The sequence below is a fragment of the Anser brachyrhynchus genome, assembly GCF_964034855.1.
Source record: "Anser brachyrhynchus genome assembly, chromosome: 6".
Taxonomy (NCBI): domain Eukaryota; kingdom Metazoa; phylum Chordata; class Aves; order Anseriformes; family Anatidae; genus Anser; species Anser brachyrhynchus.
The window spans coordinates 27,668,907-27,690,738 of NC_137700.1; the positions used below are offsets into that span (position 1 = coordinate 27,668,907).

The window sequence follows — 21,832 nt, forward strand, 5'->3', positions numbered from 1 at the left end:
AATCAGGTGCTGACTTCTCGACTCTTCTTCCAGAAGAGCTTGTCATTGAAATGTCTTTGTCCTTTTAATAGCAACAGCTCTGCTTCAAATTACAGTGGTTAATTTCTTTGAAGCAGGCTCTCCTGGTGCTAATTGTGTCCACAAGGATGGAAATTGCTGCTAAATCAACAGACACAGGTATGTGTAGTTGCTAAGGTCTGAACGCAAAGTTATTTTAGTCCACAACCACTCCTTCCTTGCCAGCACAGCACCGAAGCCGGGGACACACTCCCCACGTAGCCCCTGCTTTCTGGGAAATTCCTGTCCTGCCCGTGGGATGGGACATGAACCCCCAGGACAGCAGTAGCCCACCACTATGGTACCAGCTTCTCCACACCTACACCCTGCAAGCAGGGATGCTCTATGCTGGTATTGCATTTCATTCGTTTCACAGTGTTTGTTTTGCCCTTGAAATCCCCTACTCCATAACTGAAGATTTTTTTTGTTGTTGTTGTTTTTTTTCCTCCCTTCTCCCTGTGCCTCCAGCCTCTCTGAAGGCCTGCTTCAATTGTTAATAACTTTTCTTGACATACAGCTTGAGAACAACTGGGATTTTTCTTTTTTATTTTCTTAAATGTTACATTTAAACCATCATTTCTTCTGTCTTGTTTCAAACTTTACCTAAGGCCAGCTAACACATTCACTAAATCCTGTTTAAGGCGGCCAATGCCCCTTCTACCAAGGTGTGACTCCCAAGGAAACTCAAACTGGGGCCAACTTCTGTGGTGCCCTTGCTGACGTGTTAGGATCAGGGAGATTATACGTGACAAAGTTTTAGATAATGTAAGACTGGAGGAGAACCTAATTCAGACCTTTCTCAGTTTAAATTTGGAGTCTCTCCACTAACGCTGTGTTCTCGTAAAGCAGGCTAGTTTAGGAATCAAGATTTTTGTTTTTCCATTAGCGAATCTTATTATTACAAGTGAAACAGATGTGAAAGGAGTGGTGCTGTACATTTTCCTCACGTGACAAACGCTGTTGCGCATTAATTGCTGCAGGCTCACAAAACCAGACCCTGCTCCAGAAGTTTGGAGAACCTCCTCGGTGCCGTCCACACTCCAGCCAAAGCAAGGCCGCTGCAGGCTCTCCTCAGGATCTCCAGGTAAGGGCTTGTTCCCTTTTCGGTGTGGAACCCCTTGCAGGAAGAAAGGTGACAGTGAGACCCTTTCCTCTGTCCTACAACACTTGCGGTAGAAGCAGGCTGACTGTAAACATGGTGAGAGTGGACCAGGGCTCATCAGTGCTGTTTATTAATCTTTCAGCTCGCTAATTAAAGAAGCAGAACACGGCCTTGCTCTTTGCATTGCTTCCTACTGTAGATAAAGTATTAATTTCAGTGTTAATTGCAGGAGGACATTGGCAAGGGATGTTTGGATGCGAGTGGGTTTCTGCTTTGTTTTAGTCTGTCTGTGAACATCTGCTGGGGTGGGTGGCTGCTTCGGGGGGGAGTGAAAATTAACTTTATTGATTGAGTAATTTCCTTTATGAAGGATCTGAAGGGGATGGCTGCCTGCAGAAATAATATTTGTTAAATTGCCATATTTGGAAAATGAGTCAGTGAGAAAATAGCATGTAAATCCCCCAGCTTATCTCCAGAAGGGAAAGAACAGAATCATGCTAAGAAAGGGGGAGAGATGCTGACCTGGGGGTGCCAAACTAAAATGACCCTAGCATAATTTTTGTTTGATTTTCTTGTACTGAAAAATCTACTTTGAAATGGCCAATGTCAGCATTTTTTAGTTTTTAAACTTTTTCCTAGTGAAAAAATAGCACTGAAATAATTGTCTACCTGCAAAATATCTCTAGGTTCTCGAGTATCCATTTATGCTGGGTTTTGCAGCTCTATCCCTTACCTACCTTCATCTACTTTTTCTAGAAAAAAAAAAGGGGGGGGGGGGGTGGCATAAAGGAGAACACAATGCATTTAAAGGCACAAATAAGAAAAGAAAGGGAAAAGAAACTCCTTTGTATTCTTTGAACTATATTTTACCATAACCCACAGGGCAGTCCAGGCCCCGCCCCCCCCCCCCCCCAAAAAAAAAAGAAAAAATAAAAAAGATCTCCCAGGCAAACCCTCGTGTTTTAGACAGCAAGGCAGCAGCCCCTCTGATTAGCTGAAGTTACCATCTCTTTAGCAGCCTTTTCACCACTGATCTTTAGCATTTACTGCGAGCCTTTGTAGAGGACAGTTTCCGTTGTCTCTGGTTCTGGTAGCTGGCTCTGTACAACTCAGAGCTGGCAGAAATGGTTTCTACCTTCTACCAGTCTGCGGGTGTTTGGGTTCTTGTTTTCTCTTGTGTTCCTCCTGTTCCTGAAGAGATGCCGCAGCCTGGCTTGGCTTGCTGTTGACGTGGGTTTGGAGGGACTGCCAGGGAAGTGGCAATGCTCACTATGTGGAAACCCGGAGGGAGGGGATCAGAAATGCAAAGTTACATCAGGGCTTTTTTTCTTGGCCTTGGGACAGGAGTGGGAAATGGTAAATGAAACAATGTGAAATCTGATATTTGCTAAGTAAGCTTTTAGCACTGGTGCGTTGGATGAGGACACTGCCTGTGGCTCAGAATAGCTCTGCACTGATGCAGGGGACACGTCCCCACACCGGAGCGGGGCTTGGAGTCGGTGCTGGTGCAGATGCAATGCCCCTGTGGGAGCACGGTGCTCTGAGGGCTTGGGCAGGGAGGCGCAGAAAGGTGGCAATGGGATTACTCATCTTCATCGCCTTGCCGCATGCTGTAGATGTCCCTAACAGCCACAATATTCTCCGTTGGAAAAATAACGCAGCAAAGCAAGCCCTCTGCACACTTGGGGCTGCAAGGAGCCACGAGCAGCATGGGGACCGAGCCGGTGGCCTGGCTGTGCCAGCTGCCAGCACTCGCCCTCTCTTTCTCTCTGGGTGGGCCTTACCCTGCCTCCAGCCTGCGCTCTGCTCTGCAAAGCTGCTGTGCCATTGCAGGCAGTGAGATGTTTTTTTAAAAAACATTTTTCTGGCTGATTTTTCGTCATCTGATACCAACATCATTTTCTTCTCCACCGATATTGGAAGAAATATGCACTGCATTAACGCAAGTGAAAAACTCCTGAGTCTCTTCTGTGACAAGGAGTGTTTTCCAATCCACCTGAAAACTTATCTCTGAAGTGGTTTTCCTATACTTTTTCAAAGATGTAACTTCCAAAGTTTATTACAGGAAACCAGTTGATCAGAGTGGTATTGACATATTGTGTTGCAAATAATGCCAACAGCTGGAGGATTGTAAGGTGTGAAACACACGCAAAGTAAGCTGTAACACAGCGAAGTGTAATGGGACGTGCAGGGTGGTCCTTCGTGAGCAGACAGGGATGTCACGTCATCGAAACGTCAAAAATACAACTCCCTACACGTCAGAGGGAGTTAGCTCTGGCCAGTGAGTGTTGTGGCGCTCTTTAAAAGATGATTCTTGTAAAAATGATATTTAAACCCTTGATTTACGGTAAGGGTTGTGTTCTGGTCCTGGACTGCAGAGCGTTGTTATCCTTGTTCTGTTTGCCTTAATAAGGATGGATGTATCACCCTCATGTTCCAGTGAAATACAAATTAGGTTATTTCCTTCTAGCTAAAGCTTCCTCTATGTTTTAATTGGATGTATTCGAATTTGCCTTGTGAGATTAGGGAAGAAGAACATGCTGTGCAGAAAATCCTGCCCAGTCCTGAGGACTAATGAGAGGGCTGGAGAGGTTGCTCCACCATCTCCATTGATCCGCCCCAGAGCCCCCATTTAAGCATCCACAGAAGGAGAGAAGACAATTAAGTGTTGCATAAAAGGGTTGCACGGTACTTAGAGAGGGATGAAGATCTGCACTATTACAAGTAACACAATTATTTAAATGGCTTGCATGCCTAGAAATTCCTGCAGTCTTCCACTAACGTTTTTCCACAGGCAGCGCACTCAGACTTTGAAGTTGCCATTGCTGTTTTAATTCTAACCACATTTATTCTAGCCTTGAGTTGCTCCCTTTCTGTTAGACACGAGCTACATTTAGCTGGAACCAACACCGTGGGTGTCTTAGGGAAGTCAGACAAGTATCACTTCCGATCTGTCCTGAAATGGCAAACACCAGCCTACGTTGGCACTGCATTTAGCAGAGAGGATCCAGTCGGTTACACCAGAGTGAAGAACGAGGACAAACAGCCCTGGGCTCGCACTGTTTCCTGCAGTGGTTAACTCCAGCTTTGGACAGGTTCCAACACGGGCACAACTGACTCCTGGGAGGTGACCACTCTTGAAAGCAAAAACCCAAGTTTTAACATTTTTTTGTGTGTCTTTCCTCCTGCTTTCTGGTGTATTTGGATTTACTTCCAGTAGGAGGACCAGCAGTGGTGGGTTTTTTTTGTTTTGTTTTGAAACAAGTGCAACTATTGACAAGTACACTAATAATAGACTAATTCAGTGGTAAGCCACCAAGATGGGGTTGTTTAAGAGAAAGCTGAGCATATGAGAGAGGAGAATAAAGCTGAGGGTGTGGGTTTGTTTATCCTGGAGCAGACAGTTCTGAGAGGATCCAACTGCATTCTTCTGCTACCGAAAGGGATATTAGGGGGTTAAAAGAGGTAATTTCAGTAAACAGAAACCTCATGAAACACCAAAATTCTTTGAAAGTAGAGGAATAGGGACTGCCACAGAGGTTGCAGTGTGCTGAGAGTCAGCAATATGCACATGTACTTGTAGTACCTGTTCGCTGCTTGAAGAAAGCCAGCTTAAGCAATCTCATCACGTATTCGCTTCTTGGACAATATCTGGGGTTTTCAGTGTTCTTGCCATTTCAGAACATGCCTTACATTCTCTGAGTCTCTGTTCTGACAGGGTGGGAAAAATAAAAAGCTTCAAGTTAGAAGTCTGAGTTTCATGGGAATTGTAAATGTCTCAATGAATTTCAGTGGATCTTGAAACAAGCAAGATGAGACTATTCCAGGGCCTCTGTGTAATCAATTTCTACATTTGTATGACTCAGACCATGAAACATGCAATGCTGGGTTATTCACTGTGGGCCAAGAAGAAAAATAAGGTCGTGAATCGTACCTTACTATGAAGTGCTATTGCAGGACAGTGGTGTTAATATTGAACTTTAAAAAAAAGAAATACTGTTAGTGTAAATTAACTGAAGTGTTGCAAAACATGAGTCTTGGGTTTTGGACATAAGTTTAATTTTATAGTTGTTTTTTTTGTTAAGTTACACTTTTCTCAAAGCACAGGGAAAGCTAATGTGAGAATTTGTGTATTGAATCAACATGACGTTACACAGTAAGGGTTTTTTTTTTTTCAGTTGCTTTTGATGATCTTTTGCACACAGAATAGTAGGGCTTAAAAGACTGAGAGAGCTGCAGCCTCTAGGCATCTGCCAGGGGTGCCTAGGACAGTAGGAGCTCCCAGAGCTGTCATCATTCAACACCCTCACAGCAGCCTCCAAAGCTCAGCAGGTGATGTAAGCCCAGCTTGTGAATAGGTTTGCATTTTTTCCACAAAGATCATGCCCAGAGACAACCTTGTGAAGTCTGAAGTTTGGCTAGCTCTGAATAACCCAGATCTATTGCTAACACTACTTGAAAAGATGTTATGAGGGAAAAGCACTTTTCAGACTCGGAAATATCAGTTTGTTTCACCCAAACCCTAAGGTCAGTGTAGTGCTTGTGTGTATTGGCTCAATCCTGAAAGCATCACTGTTACCATACCAATTTTTAGACAAAATCAATGTTTTTTACTTTCTAACACTTCAGATTAGCAGTCAGAAAGCCTGAGTAAAGGGTCATGCAAAGTCTATATGCTCAGCCAGAAGCTGCCCGGATAATTACCTGAGTAAAATGTCCTGTTACGGACTTCAAGCTCCAGGAGAAGCCTTCCTGAAGGAGCCTGGCCCTGGGTCTGCCCTGAGGACGGTTCCGGCATCCATTCCTTCGAGGAGCAGTGTGTGCCTTGCTGGGAGCATTTGCTGTGCACCTTTCCCATCACTAGAGGTGATTACAGAACTGGCAGAGAAGGCAGCAGATTTGCATTCAGGTCCCTGCTCAGCCTAAGATAATTCAAATCCACATGTCCTATTTTCAAAGCAACAGCTTATCCTGGAAGAACACCCTTCCCTCTCCTTTTGAACGTGTGCCACCAAATCAGAATTAATTAAAAGGAGAGAAAGCGTGAATACAAAGAAACAAAAAAGCTGCAGGACTGTGGGCTAATGCTTAGGGCGCTCATGGAGAAGAGGGGAGTCCTGCGCTGTGGCTCCTGTCCCTAAGATGAGTTGTGTTTGGCACTCGATCAATAATACATGCAAGCATTTCTGGCAGCAGAGAGTACAGCCAGGGCTCCCTGCTTGCACTGGAGTGCCCTGAGCATGGTGAAGGCTTCCAGTGAGCCCTCAGTCCTTCCCCGAACAGCCGCCAGGGTTTTTGTCTGCACCTCTGCAACCTGCGAGCCAAGGGCACCATGACCGAGTGGCTCCTGCCGCCGGGCTGCGCTGGGGCCCTGCTGCTGGGTGTGGGCCAGGCTGAAGCAGAAGCAGATGCTGAGCTCCTCTCTCCCCGGTCCCCTGTGGGCTGAGACACTTCGGGGCACGTAAGGTGGTGCAGCTCAGGGTACATGGGCGTGCTGGAGCAGAGGAAGTAGGTGTCGGTCAGAGTTTTCTCCAGTTCTAGGAGTCATCCAAGCAAGGAGAGTCCGGGAACAGGTGCTTGAGTCCTGGCTGGGTCCTTTTAGATGTTGTCTTGTATCCTTTTTTGTCTCTTTCAGCTCAGTTAGTCCAAGTTCTGTTGTTGCATGGACCCTAACAGGTCTCTGAAAGGCTGAGAATTTCAAGGCATTACGCATTATTAGTGCAACTAAGTATGAGAAATGCCCTCCAGTATGAGGAAAAGCTACTCTTAAATCTGCTTCCAGTTTCTCCATTAATCTTAAGGCTGTCTGTTCAAGAAACTTCTGACAACAGTGCTGTTCATTTTTGTACTTACTGATACTGGCTGCTTTTGGGGATGTGTAAGTTTGGCTGTAATGACTTTTTAGTCTGGACAAGCTCAGCCAGGACATGTTACTGGAAGAAGGATCAGCATTGGCTCGCTCTGCTGCATTGGCAGGCTTTCCCCGTCACTGATGCCTGTTTTCTTTGCCGCTGGAGCCAGAGAGAGAAAGCTGAAATGGAAGTTGGGATTGGCAAGGCAGGAGTGAGGTGTAAGGACGTGAATCTCAGCATTCTAATCACAGCTACGGTTGCAGTTAGAGATACGGCAAAGATAAAATATGCAGCGTGCCTGAGGGACCTATATATCCAACTGCTCCTGGATTGCTATCTGACAAGTTAATTAACCATAACAATGTTGAAATACATACTCAGAATGATTGCTTGGGACTGGACTCAGCATTCTCTCATCATAGTGCCACAGAGAGAGCAGATGATAGAAACTTCAGGGAGTAAAGGAAGGAGCGAAATAGGAGATCTGTTTCCCAACCAGGATGAGGGCATTCAGTCCAACAAATCCCACGTTACAAGTGACGTTAAAGATGAGTGAGTTCCTTCCAAACCACAGTCTGGACCCTAAGCATGCTTGGAGAACTGAGGAGGAAATAAGTTTTCCTCTATGGCATGTTCACCTCCAAATTAATTTAAAAAATAAATAAAAAATCCTGGGTTTAAGGAGGCTTCTTTTCTTGAACTCCTGTTTTCTGGTGTCTTCCAATTTATTTCACCCCAGAGTGGGCACTTGTGAGTCCTCAGGCCTTCTGTGGATGGCAGAACAAGAGCGCGAGCCGGGGAGTGATGATGGAGCATTTCTTCAGGGCAAGCAGGACGAGGCTCTGGGTTCAGCTCACTGAACGAATCGCTTGCTCAGCTGCAGGCACTCGGATACACAGTGCTGAGTGTCTGCACTTAGACACGTCACGATTGTTGGTGTGTGCTGACAGGTTTTGGTGCAGGGGAGTGAAATCCTCTCTCTGAAGGAGAAAAGTGCAGAGGTGGCCATGGCTGACGATTTCTGTCTTGTGGGAAATGCTGATGCGTCAGCCTTTGTTCTTGTCTGTGTGGGACAGAGAGGTGAACGAGTTTGATACATGTGGTTTGCTGGTAGAGAAAAATATCTGTAGGAGATGGCAGGTCTAAGTGGAAATCCTAATCTGGCCACCATTATTTGCCTTGGCTGTTTGTATATACATTCACTAGAAGCATTTTAAAAAATGTACCTTTCAAAATTTCAACTTCTTTTCTGTTTTATTAGCTGTAGAGGTATGTTTTTGCATGGTCTGATGCATCTCTTGTATATCTTGTGCTTTTACCAAACTTTGCAATTGAATGAGCTGCTTAGAAAAATTGGCAGGTCTGTGGTAGGAGTTTCTTTCTGCACGTGAGCGGCTGGGCCATCTTCATTTCCTGAATAACTGATGATCAAAGGAGAGCATCTCCTCTGAGTCGAAACTTAATTGTAGCCAAACTGTAGGGAACTCCAGCAATGATAAACAAACAAAACAAACAAACAACAACAAATAAAAAAAAACCCCACAACCATCTCATAAAAATGAGTTGAATGAGTTCAGTTTTTCTTCTGCTCAGAGATAAACATCACTGTTTAATCGGAATCTTTTTAGTTGTGCTGTTTATTCACCTGAGAGCACCGCAGCACATCCTCCTTTCCTCGCCACAATTTGTTGTTTTTGTTCAAGCCACAATACCCCGTTCCAGGAAGAAATCTGGGAGGAGGGCATGGGGAGGGATTAGGAGGTCAGTAGAGCCATATTTGATTATTGCAGGCAGTAGAAAAAGCTCACACATAGCTTTAACATAACCCTTAGCCAAAGTCCTAGATGTCACTGTGTTTTGGATAGATGTTTATTGAGACAAAACAGTGAGATGTGGTAGATGTAGCTGAATGTTCATTTTCATTTTATGGTGGCTGGTTGTTTCTGATTGAATGAGAAAAGCCAACAATGCAAACAGAACAAAATGAAGTTTTGGAGTAAACATCACATCTTGCAGTCCTTAAGCAAATTTCCAAATAATTCAGATGGAAATCTTGCTGCAGGAAGGATCATTTTTTGGCAACAAAATAGAAGAGCTACAGCAAAACATGGATAATTTTGACATGATTTACTGACTTTCTTTCTTGTAAATGACTTTCTTCTTATTTGTGCTTGTAACAAGAAATCTCCTCCTTTCTGCACAGCCACAGAGCCTGCTTTAAAACCTAAAAATTGTTATTGGCCTGTTTTCAGCTGCTTCTCTTGACGTCAGCAGGGAGATCTGGTTCTCCCTAAAACATGTTAAAGTAGTGGATATGAATGTTATAAATATATCAAGAAATAAAGAGATTTCTTCAAAATAAGGGAGCAGCAGCTCCTACATCAGCAGACACCCTGCCATCTCCACTAAGCAGTAGGCAGAGGTATGGCTGTCTGGATAGCTGCCCTTCTTCTGTGCTGTTGGCTTCTGTTTCAAAGCACATCTATTATTTCTGAAGGATTCAATCATATCAAGTTAAATCTAAACAAAGGAAGGTCCTGACAAGTCAGACTAAAAAGCAGAATCATTTTACTGCAGAGTCAAAAATAAATCAAATGTTTGCAATAACTTTATATTCCCTGTGCAGAAATAATGCTTACTATTCGGGCATGACGACTGTGGTTTTTTTTCACTGTGCTTTCACACTGAAGGAGATGCAGAGGGCAACCCAGGACATCAGTAAGTGGCTTTTCTTGTAACATGAGATTTTCATACAGCTCGCATATGAGCAAAGCGTCTGTGTGCAACTCAGCATGAATAATCCTGCAAAGATGATCATACTTGGTTATTGATGGAAAGATGATACAGCTCCTCAGCTGCACAGAAGCAGCTCTCCCGATGGTTTGCATTAGTTCATATAGAAGGCATCCAGACTATGCTGCCAGCAGACAGCTCTGCCTTTTTAGGATGAGGCAGTGTTCTTGTCGGCGTCTGCACTTTTCCGTGTTGCACAGGAGCCTGATGAATGGGCAGATGTTATACCAATCTGACTCTCACTTCTTTCATGCCAGATTGATTATGCTGTCTCAACATAACACAGAGCCCCTCTCCCTAGGGTATATGTTGGCATTTCTCTGAGTCTAAATATGTAATTTGCTGTCTTTCTGAAGGCATAGATTGTGTTCATCGCCATCTGTGGGTGAAAGCTGTATTCTTCACATGCTTAGGTCCACATAAAATCCTAAAGATTTGTACACAGGAGGGAGAATTTTTATCTCTTCCCTCTGCCAGCAGGGGATTTTTAATGTGGGAACATCCTGAGGAGTTGTTGTAATATTATTAAGCAATTACTGTTAGGGCTACGTGGACCAGTCAGTCCTGAGGCTTGAACTGTTGCAGAATACACATCTAAAATATTGGACACTGAAATTTTTGGCATTAGGTACATATCTGCTTTTTTTTTTTTTTTTTTACTTCAATGAAGTCTGTACTTAAAAAAAAAAAAAAAAAGGCAGCAGAAATAGCTCCAAGGATACAAAATTCTCCTTGCTCCCTAAAGAAATTTAATACGATGAACATGATTCTTTGCAAAACTGAGCTGTGATCTACTCAGAGATCGTGCCCTGACCCCCCCAAGGGCTAAAACCCTCCATTCATAATAATTGTGTAGTATCTTGGCTCCCGTCACCACTACTACCATAGCGGAAAAAGAGATGTATTTATAAGAGAGCAGAGCCCAGTGCTATATGGAAGTGAAGGTGTAGGTCTCCACTTGCAGGCTGTGAAGCTACACTTAGGCCAGGTGCCTGCAGGGCAGCTGGTCGCTGACCACCTCCTGCGAGCTCATGGAGCAGAAACCTCGCCCTGGTGGAGGCACTGGAGCCTGACCGTGGTCAGTGTGGCCCAGAGGAACAGGTCAGTCACTGTCACTTGCCACAACAGCACTGTTGAGCTTTACTCACAAGCTTTGCACCACTTGATGCAGTCTGGATCATAATGTTCAGGCAAGAAAGTATCCTGATATTTGCCTCCAGCTTCAAATTTATGGTTTTTGCAGAAGCTGTCAAATTGCTTGTTTGTTCTCTGGTCTAAATTTGCAAACAAAGCCAGACTTTCTGAATACTCAGAAAATAAAAAAAAAAAAAAAGGAAAAAAAACCCAACACTGAAAATATTGTTCCACAGTGAGCTTAACCAGTTATCTTCCACTTTTAGAAAAAGAATTCAGACTCCAGGCTGCACGACTCCTTTGAATATCTGACCCACGTTTGCTAGTAATGGATCTTCCTAGCAGGAAGCGTGGGCTGTCATGGCACTGCTGTGAGAGCACCTCTGGGATGGCTCAGTGGTGAGGAGGGAGAGTTTTGGAGTCCAACTTGTTTTATATAAATCACAAAAGAGTGGTCAGTCACAGAATCCTGACTAGTTTAGAAATTCTTTCTGTTGCCTAAGTTGCCATTGCAGCCATAACTAACAAAATGGCCGAACACAGAAAGAAAATTCCTCTTGCTCCTTCTCCACGTGAGAAGTCCCAGGAACCGCTCTTGGGGAACCTGTCACTGCTATAGTATTTCATTTCTTTTTCTGCAATAAACTGTCAGTTCCAGAAGGAAAACAGTCCTCTCCTAGACTCTCAGCCCAATAGGAGATTCATTTCTCCTAAGGCCTTATATCAGTTCTCTTATCTATAGTTTCTCTTACTTTATAGCTTTTGTTCCTGTAAGTTTCCCCAGGGACATTCCACAATGCTTCCTGCTCCAGACTTTCACCAGCGCCAAAGAGAGCCGAAGTTACACCCATAACTTCCTTAGACAGATTCCTGAGAGAATGCATAATCTCTTTTTTTAGCTTGCTGTAACATGCTGAAGTGTTGTAAGCATTAGAAACTGTTAAAAGGTCTAAATTGATGTCACCAAGAGATGAGCAGCATATAAGGTCCCCAAATTGCATCTATTATGCTGTTCTCTGTTAAATATACTGGAGGATGCAATGCCTCTCATCTCATTGAGACTCCACTTTCTACCAAAAACCTGTATTTTTAATTAATAAAAGCTGAAAGAAAGCCTCAAGCAGGGGTGTTGTCTTGTAAATCATTAAATGCTTAAGTCTTGATCTGCAAAAAAAGGACAGGTTTAGACTACCATGCTAGTGCAGAACCTCACTACCTTCTCTCTCAGGGATTATAGCCTTCAGCAAGAAAGAAATGTGCAGAGGGTGTGAAAAAAAAGAAATCAGAGGTGAAATGTAATGCTGACCCGGGCAGTGCACTGTATTTATATACATATGTTTCTATTAACTACTAAGAGCTTATTTCTCCAGTGTAAAATATTTACAGCAACAGTTACATCACTGTGACAAAATTCTGCTTCCAGTTAAAGTTGGAACAATAGCACAAGCTTCTTGTAGCCATTTTTACAATAATATCTGCTTAAGGCATCCTTGAAAGGTATATAACATTTTATCCTCTTTAAAGACCATTCCTTAGCCGTATGCAGTACTTGTTCCCCCACTTTTCTTTTCTTGGAAATTTTGTATAAAAGTGAAGTATTTGTTAGGATTTCCTCACTATGGGTTTTGCTTTACTATGTAAGGGAGAAATGACTTTTTCCTTTTTTAATCCCCCTGCAATGTTGGTTGGAAAACTGTTTCAGTTTGAGGATGTTCATGTTGGGGCTGAAAAGGGAAGATTATGGCTATAGATCCTGAAGAAATCTCAAACAGTTGCTGAAGCTTGAATGATGTAGAAACTGTCAATAGTAGATCCATGATAGAGTCTTCTCTCTGCTACTTGCCTTCTTCAGTCTTGCAAAGGATTTATTAGATCTTCTCATGGCTTTCACGGAGCACTGCACAAGCTGTGTCAAAGAAAGTGGCTTAGGAATTACAATTTTGGGGGGTTATTTTTTTGTTCCTGTAAATAGGTTTGTATCTAATTTTGTTTCCATTATTTTTAGTGAAAGTAACGGTTGCTAGAGTCGACCACATGACAGCAGTACAATTCCTACCATAATGAAATTCAACAATTTGAAAATATAAAAACTAAAATCTAAGAGTCCCTGAATAATAAAGAGAAGTGCTCTTTAGGTATTTAGGATAAGGTAGATTTGTGATCCTGTCATTTCATTCTTGTACTAAACATCCAAATTCTTTAAATTCTATTTGAGGTAATGTTTTTGCCAGCTAGAAACCTAGCAGTTTCCCGTTCCGTACACAAAGGTTTTCAAATTTCGAAACCTCTCCAGCACGGCCAGTTAAAACAGGTTTGGTGGTGTTCATCCCTGATATGATTTGTGTAGTACCAGACACCAGGCTTCATAGCCTTGCAGATACATCTGAGAGCAAGAACCAAACTTGCTATTAGTGGTATCTTGTGCAAACCATGAAACTAACACCCCATAGGTAGTAAGGTGAATGGTTCTGTCCCTGTCTCACAGCAGTTCTGGGAGCAGGGCTGGCCGTGATAAAGGGCTCTGGCCCTACAGCAGATCCCAGGTCAGCATCTCCTAACAGTTTGGTTACAGCCTGGTCCCATCCAGTTCCCTGAATGCCTACTGGGGGCCAGCTGCCAAAACCCATCAAAGTCCACTAAATCTGGACAGTGACTGACAGCTGTTTGTAAAGCCTGGGTGCATGAATGCAGCCTGGCCTTTGCTGGGGCCATGGGATGCACAATTCTGCTCCCTGCATGCCAGAGCCACTGCCACCTCATATGAGCCCGTTGGGGCTTCCTGTGAAACCTTAGTCGTGGTGTCCTCCTAATCCACCCTGGACGGCTGATAAAGCCATTTGCTGGCTCCTGGCTTAGCCCAGCATTCTGCAAAGACGGGGACACACAGAAGTGGAGATAATCACAATGCCAGCACTTTGGAGCTGCCGTGCTATGAGATGCATGCTACCACTTGCGCTGTGAAGGCTGATGGAGCTCTGTTCCCGTGCGTGTCCTTCAGGGGAAGAAAGAAATAGCAGCAATAGTGCTAGCATTGGCTGCCAGTCTGAGAAATCCACTGAATGCCACGGCCCTGCTCACCTTTGTGCCCCTCCAACATGTGAACTCAGCTGCTAATGGAAACAATTTACAAGGCAATAATTTTTAATTGGTGTCACCTATTAACTGCCACAAACCCAGAGGCATAGCAGCAACTCAGCTGTTATTCTTCCAAGAAATAAATATATCAACCATTTTATTTGCCCCTACAGAGGAGAGAAGAAAAAAAAAAAAAAGGAAAGAAAGTAAAAAGCCACTAGCAAACATTTATCTAAAATTTTCTGCTTGGATAAGCAGATAGCTGGTATGAAAAAAATCACACTTTCAAACAAAACAAGGTGGGGCTTTCTTTCATTTTCTAAAGACAAGAAAGCAATCTTTGGCTTTGTAGGTTGAAATGAAGTAGAGAGAGAGGTGGAAGCTCACTTTTCTGGGACCTTCCCTCATTATTCTTTCCCCCATACTTTCCGACCCCTACTAATCTAATCATTTTGTCATTTAGCATAGTCATGAGTGGTGGGTAGGACTAGAGGACTGACTAGATGGCATCTCTCTCCCCTTACTGTATTTTAAGGTCCTTTAGGGAATTTCCAGAACACCTTTCCACCTGATGTAATTTGAACAGATTTTTCTAGTAAGACTTATGACAAGTTCAATTTTAATTCCATTCCTTTTGTAAATGACAATTTATTTAACTTTATTGAAAAGTAATACTAGGAGCAGCACCAAACCCAAAAATAATCTGAAGTTTTTTTGGCAACTGGGGGAAAGCTGTAACATAAGACAGGAAAAAAAGCTTTCCTGTGTTATTGACCTGCTCAGCTCAGGGCAGGTGGAGATTGGTATGGCCACTGATGTAATTTTATCCCAGGCTTTGCTTGGAAAGTGACGTCTTGCTATCCCCCAGTGAAGCCTGAAGTGCAGCACGCTGAGCTGAGCAGTTGCATGGCCATCCTTGTGCTGTGCTGGATGGAGGACAGGACTGACATAGCTCCTTCATGGGGCGGGGAGAATCCTTCACACAGTAAATGTGGTGAATTTTGGTTGAAGTAAATAAAGCTTTCTAGTCAAGGAGCTGCTACGTGAGAATGTCTGCTGAGGCCAGAGTTAGTTCCTTTAGCTTTAAACTTGACATTTTATCTTCATGTTTTTCTAACTCATTTAACTGTGAGCCGTTGGTATTGGAGTCAATCAGATATGGAGGTTTATTTGTGCTGTTGTTCATATCTGTTGTCATACTTCATTGGTTTTCTAGGTTGCATGACAGGGAGAGGTAAGGTCTATCTTCTGCCTGTGTATTAGTTATTCTAGCATGGGATTGATAACACCCAAGATTTATTGCTTCAATAATGCCTGCAGAGCGCTTTGTCATCATTGCTTGGATGTGTTGGAAATTGCCACAGGCCTGGAGCAGAGGCTTGAGGCCTGGGTTTCTGCCCACGGCAAATGAGCTGCTCGGCACAAAGCAGGGTATATGTGGGGGCTCCACCAGTGCAGCTTGTGCGAACCGGGCCTTTGTAAGCAGGACCAAAACCACAGCCCAGTTGCTGCCTGATCTCCTGCTGCAAGTGAAAGAGAGGAGATTTCAAACGTTTTCCAGAAACGTGGTGCTCCCATAAAGGTTTCGCTGTTCATCAAACGAAAGACACTTGTGCTGCCGAGACGCTCTGGGCCGGTGGTGGGAGTGAAGGCAAACAGAAAAGTTTTTGTTCTGTGGTGGGGAGGTGGATGGCTTTTCATGTTCAGTTATTGGCTTGAACATTACTTACCAAATCTGACATCTGAAGCATGATTCGGCTTGCTGAAAAACCTACAGTATGCATTCTTGCTGAGGTGATGCAGGAAGGGCGAACAACATGTAAGTTCTTATGGGCAAAGGCCAGAAGTCCTACATGGTCTTCTCCTGATACATCTTTTGGCAGTTTGGGAAGTTTCTGTATCCAAGATTGCAATCAGGCTATCAGGCTCAGTAGTCTCAAACAGACTTACATTTTTTTAATTTCTCATTAGTCTGTTTAGGCTTATGACCTACCACTCTGCAACAGCTAGTTCAACAACTTAATTTTACAGGGTAAAAAATGGGAAGTAAAAAAAAAAAAACAAAAACATTTCCTCTTTTTTTTTTCTACATCTGCTACAGAAAGACCGTGCATTGTGAGAGTGAATAATCATCCCCAGGCAGACATGTCCTTGCTTGCTGCCTGTGCCCTTCTAATGTCCTAGCCTAGTGCTGGATTGATGCCAGTCGTGGATTAACATGCATTTCCTTAACATGGGGAAGTGGGACATCACATGAATATTATCTTTGAATTGCCTCTGGCTGTTTTTGCCAGCCATCTGTCCAAACTCTGCAACAACAGTCATTTGTTTGGGCTGAATACGGTGGTCTGGTTCAGGCCTGTATCACTGCTCCTTTCCTTAGGACCTCACTTGCTCCCTTCACTCTAACCAGTACATCCCAGCACAGAGCAACCCACATGAAGCACTAAATTCATGTTTTTGTTGCAGGCCAGAAGGAGAAAGCTGTCACTCTGAGAGAAGCTCGCTCTAAAATGGCCAGTGGCCTTGGGCTCAAGGCCTACACACCAGCAAGGCAACAGGCCCTGGGTGAAGCAAGGGAGCAAGAGCTTGGCCCGGTCGTCCCACGAGTGCCCTGAACGCCAGCTGCTGCTGTTCTTGAGGCCTCTCTTTTTTAGCTCTGAGTGGAGAAGCCCTTCTCTCAAAGCTCTTGTAAAAATAAAAAGAAATAAATCTACCTTTCCAACTGCTACCCCGACCCATGCAACTGATAGATCCTAAATCTGCTCTCCCAGGTCTCAGTATGGCTCAGTAGTCAGTCTTGTGTATGTAATATGTGTGTATATATATATATATTTTTTTTTAAAAAAAAGATGCTTCTGAAAATATTCTACTGAGGCAAGCTAAAAAGGCTATGATTTCTACAGGACAAACATATGAACTACGCTTTTTAAAGGCCTAACCCGTAGTGAAGTATGGTAATTGCCAACATGTGTATCTTATTTTCAAATGGCAATTCAGCCAATTTCAGTTAATAAACTGAATTATGTATTTGTTTACAGTACTATATTCAAAAGAGAAGTCACATTTATAATAATCACATACACATGGAGGTTCTTTTATTCACGTCTTATCAGTTGTTCATGCTTTTAGAAGATTCCTCTTATTCCAGTTTCACTGAAGCAAGAATTATTTTAGTTCAGAATATGATTAAAGAAAAATTAGTTAAGCAAGCTTGTTTACTAAGCAGCGCAGATGAAATGAGAGTCATTGTTGCTCTGTATCGGATCTGTTCTGGGGTTTCCGCTGACAGACAAAGCTGGTGTGCTCTGTGCCTGCCCCACAAACCTGGCCATGTGCCAGCAGGACTCGGGAGCTGCAGCTGGAGCAGCAGCCCAGTGACCAGCATCACCTCCTTTCCCTTTGTCCCCGTCTTTTCCAGAGCAAGTGAACATTTCAGACTTTTGACAGATCCAAGTGCTGCTGTCACCCAGTACAACCTTGCAAACAATGTCTTTCAAACACTGCTCTCCACATTGTCCAGATTGCGTCATTCCCACGCAAACCAAGCCAAATTAATGTATTTTTAAAGTCCATATTACAAAAGCATAGAAAGTGTGTACATAGCAGTTTAAAGGAGAAAGGACTTGCTGCCAAAACCAATGGAGAAGTTAACATCATATTCAATTGTTTTTAACAGTTGCAAAACAGAATGTTCTCTTTTCCAGTTCATTTAAGTCTTATGATGGGCTTAGCCAAAACTATGATTGTGTTACCAGAAGGAGGTAAGTAGTGATGGATTTTCTGCTGGAATATATTTTTTTTCATTGTTGTGCTTCAGCTTTCATGTGAAGAACCATTTTCATTTATCTAGTCTTTACCTAATTAATATATTTATATTCTCTATCTCTTTTCTGTGTTTTGCAATCCCAAAATAAGTAGTTAACCATACAAAAGTACTTTAATATTTCTGTCTGCTGTTGCTCCCCTAACTCCAAGCTCCTAGCAGGTAGAACAACTGCAAGATATCCTTACTCCCTCTGAGTGGTGCCTCGCTTCACAAATAGTTTCACTGACATCGGTGAATGTCCTCGTTATGTCTGGCAGCAGCTATCAAACAGATTTATCAGCCCAGTGAGATTCTGGCAGTTCCAACAGGGTCACCAGCCTGACAGAAGTACAATTGTTCATATAGTTTATATGGTCACAAGCCCAACAGAAGTGGGATAAAACTGAGGAAAAAATTGAGAAGGGCCACAGTAAAAGCTAAATAGCTGTGAACACAGATACTGTGATTTGCCTCTCATTTGTAAAGAGTCCTGTTGAATGCTGTGAAACTCCTTTAGACGTTTTATCATCTAAAACAGAGAAACAGTCTTTTGCATTTGAATATCATCTGTGCACATCAGGATGCTTCATACATACAAACATTAAGGCCACACTGCAAAGAGCTCCAAATGGCTATCTTTGGATACCATCTCAGCTTTGTTGCAGAAGTCGTTGCAATAGCTTTTATGGACAGATGGAAAATATTATGCCTTGTTTTTTTTTTTTTTCCAGCTACAATGTCATGAGGGATTTTCCTTTAAAAGACTTAATCTTGATCATACCATGTCCCCCCAAATTGTCCTACTTGTTCTGTTCTCTCAAAAGAACCACCTGACAGGCATTTATCCTTGTGTTTGCTAAATAATACAATAAGAGGTCCATTTAAATACAGAGCTAATCCCACAACATTTCCTTTCATTTCAGCTAGTTTGTTGTTTCATCATGTTAATTAAGTATTTAAGAGGCCAAAGTCGCTGTTGTAATAGTCAAGGAATGGGAGTTAGTTAAGCTCCACATCTAAAACTAATAAACTTGTCAAAATCTATAGGGTCTGATAATAAACAGCAGGTTGTTTTGTGATGATAACTCCATCCTTACAGAAAGCAGCACTTCATAAAACTTGAATTATTTCTTATGTCTGAGTACTATGAATAAAGATGCTAGGCACCTGGGAGAATGGCTGTGGGAACCGGTAAGAGCTAAGAGCATGCAGAGCTGTCCAATTCTCAGTCAGAAAATGTAGTGTGTGTGAGTAATGGCCATATGTGGCTATTGAGGGAAAAGCTGTCTGGATTATCTGAAGCAGTGAAGTTTGGTTCCTGAGAACAGTATTTTTAAAAAGTCAGAATTGATCTTGGGCATCCACTCAGAAGTTGGAGGACAAGCAGTGGAAATCTGAAACTCCAGCTCTGTTCTCCTTTGCGGTGTTTCTCCAGCTTCAGGCTGTTCAATGACCCAACAAGCAGCCTGGAGAAATTATTACCACTGTTGATCGTACTGTTTGCTGCTCTTTGACTGCGCTGGTCTTAATTTTGGCTGCTCTGTCAACACAGAGCTGCCCGAACCACTTAATGTCCTCACCTGGTGGACTATACCAGCAAGGGATAGGCAGAATGCCGCCATGAGCCATCATGTTGTGTTCTTGTAGGCCATTCCCACCAGCTTTTGTTATTCAGGTTCTCAGTGCAAGGATCCACCTGGATGCTCAGCAAGTCTGTGAAGGTCAGGCAGAAGCCAAGACACAGGAATACTCTTTTCTAGTTGTAGGTGATGAGGAATGGTCTGCTGAAGCTTGAGTATGAGTAGAGGAAGAAGGATCTTCAAAGGGTAAGATGAAGAGCCTGGACTTTACGTTACATGTGTTTTCCTCAGTGTGCGCAGCACATGAAGGAACTGTGACAAGAGCCTCCAAAAGTGTGTCTGAAACAGCATTCAGTAACAGTAAGTGAAGATTTGGTTGTACACAGAGTTGTCCTGACCTTGGTCAAGGTACATGGAAAGCATTCCCAGCTTTGTACTGCACATCTTTGCATTTGATCAAATGACAGTCTCTGCATAAGTGTTGGGTTTGGAAGGTTCTTTTATTACCTCTGGGTTCAGCAAATTGTGAATTTAATACAGGTGGAAGGGTTTTTGTTTGCTTGTGTTTTTACTAGGACAAGAGAAGCGACGTCTAGCGGAAACTCTAAGTTTCTCAGCTCCACACATACAGGTGTCTAAGCAGACCTTGCTGTCTTGCTCAGGCAATACATGGTTTAAGCTTGAAGAGTGAGGAAAGTAGGCATTAAATTTTAATAGTCTTGCTATTTTTCTTTTTTATTTTTTATTATTTTTAACTAATGAGACCATAGCTGGATAGCTGGTTAACTGCAGGGTTTCCAAACCCTGTATTTTAATTTTAAAATTTCATTTTAAACTGTGTCACTTCTTTAAATGGGGGATTCTAAAAAGTGAAAATGAGGAAACACCAGAAACAAGAACTTTAACTGTTGTATGAAGCCAATTTTATACTGTAAATGCAGACAATCTAGAGAAGTGACAGGATTTGCCTTTAGTATAGGTCTTGTTGAAATAATTAGCACTAAAGAGATGAAGCTTTGAAGAACGGAGTCCTGATATGCCATGAAATATTCATTTCTAGTAAGTCATTTAAATTAGAAGTGTCGAAAAGGGAAATTGTTCCAAGACTTCTCACAAAGTCTGTCGAACACTGAGTTGGGAATACGGAGGGGGGGAAGGAGAAGGAGGGTTGTTTTGGGTTTGGTTTCTTTTTTTAAATTAAAGCCTGAGATGGAGCTTACCATGTTTATCTTAACAATGAATTCCTTGGTATTTCTTTTACATAGTCATACGATGCTGACCAGAACTCGGAAGGAAATGTTGGAAATTTATACCTAAGCTCCTTTTCCCATTCCAGCAATCTGTATTGTGGGGTATAAAGTAATATGAACCAGCAAGACTGCCCGAGGTGTTGGTTAACACTGTTCTGAAAGATTTATTACCACCCAAAACATGAGAAATTCTTCTTGGTCGACTGACTTTATAGTAATAAGATCTCAATTAAAAAAAAAAAAAACAACTTGTACTGTGGCAATGTTGGAAAAAAAATTCCCTTTGTACTGTGTTGTAACAGGCTGCCAGCCAATGTCATCCACATGTCTACTTGGTAGCAGAAAAGATTTTCAGCATGTCTTCTTACTAAAATGAAACATTTTATATATATTTCAAAAGCATCTTGGCATTTTAAATCAGATGATTGCATACATTTAATTTTACTTTGAAAAGGAAAACAAGGTTCACACCATTTATAGTTTGGCTTCACTTCATATCACTAACGGTTTCTCTCCCTTTTCAAGCATCTTTCAGCAGAAACCCCACTATGCCAACCAATTTTAAGCAGAACTGCTTGGATTAAATGCGTCTACATTTATGCAGCAGAAACTAAAGGGCACAGTGCTACAACGTAGGGAAGTGCCATCAGTGGAGTTACAGACATGAACTAGGGGTTTGGAATCTGCCTTCCCACATGAGCTGAGCTCACATGAGCCCCGAGTTCATCACAGTTAATGCTTTGCCCACAAGACTGGAACAAGCCACGGGAACAGTCAGATAGTCACTGGAGACATTTGCATCATGAGCAAATGGAAAATTACTGGGGCAAGGATGTCTTGGGTCCTTGACCTGTGCTTCCAGTTGTTCAGCAATCTGTTTCCATCAATTATTCTTACTTGTATTGTGGTAACATCTAGGAGCACCAGTATGGATGAGGACTGTCATCCTTGGCGTGATACAAAGACCCAAGAGACCTTTTCTGCTTGGGATGCATTTGCCATGACCCATGGGCACTGTCAGCAGACTGGCCTCTGGCTGATTCTCATGAAAAATCTATGCCAGAGCCCGAGGCGAGAGGTTTCTGGATGCAGAGCACCACCACAGTGTACTGCAAGGAACTCCAACAGGACCATATTCAGCCTTAGGACAGACTGCCTGACCCTCCTTAATCCAGAAATCC

General features: G+C 42.8%; 1 long non-coding RNA gene across 2 annotated transcripts; it reads left to right on the plus strand.

The window, feature by feature from the left end:
• The first annotated feature begins 19 nt into the window (after positions 1-19).
• LOC308197550 lies at positions 20-21,563 on the plus strand. Of its 2 annotated transcripts, none has more exons than XR_013953066.1 (3): positions 20-177; positions 1,038-1,141; positions 21,177-21,563. It is a non-coding gene; the product is annotated as an uncharacterized lncRNA (long non-coding RNA). The 2 variants fall into 2 exon arrangements; XR_013953067.1 differs by lacking the exon at positions 20-177 and adding an exon at positions 197-408.
• Positions 21,564-21,832: the final 269 nt, after the last annotated feature.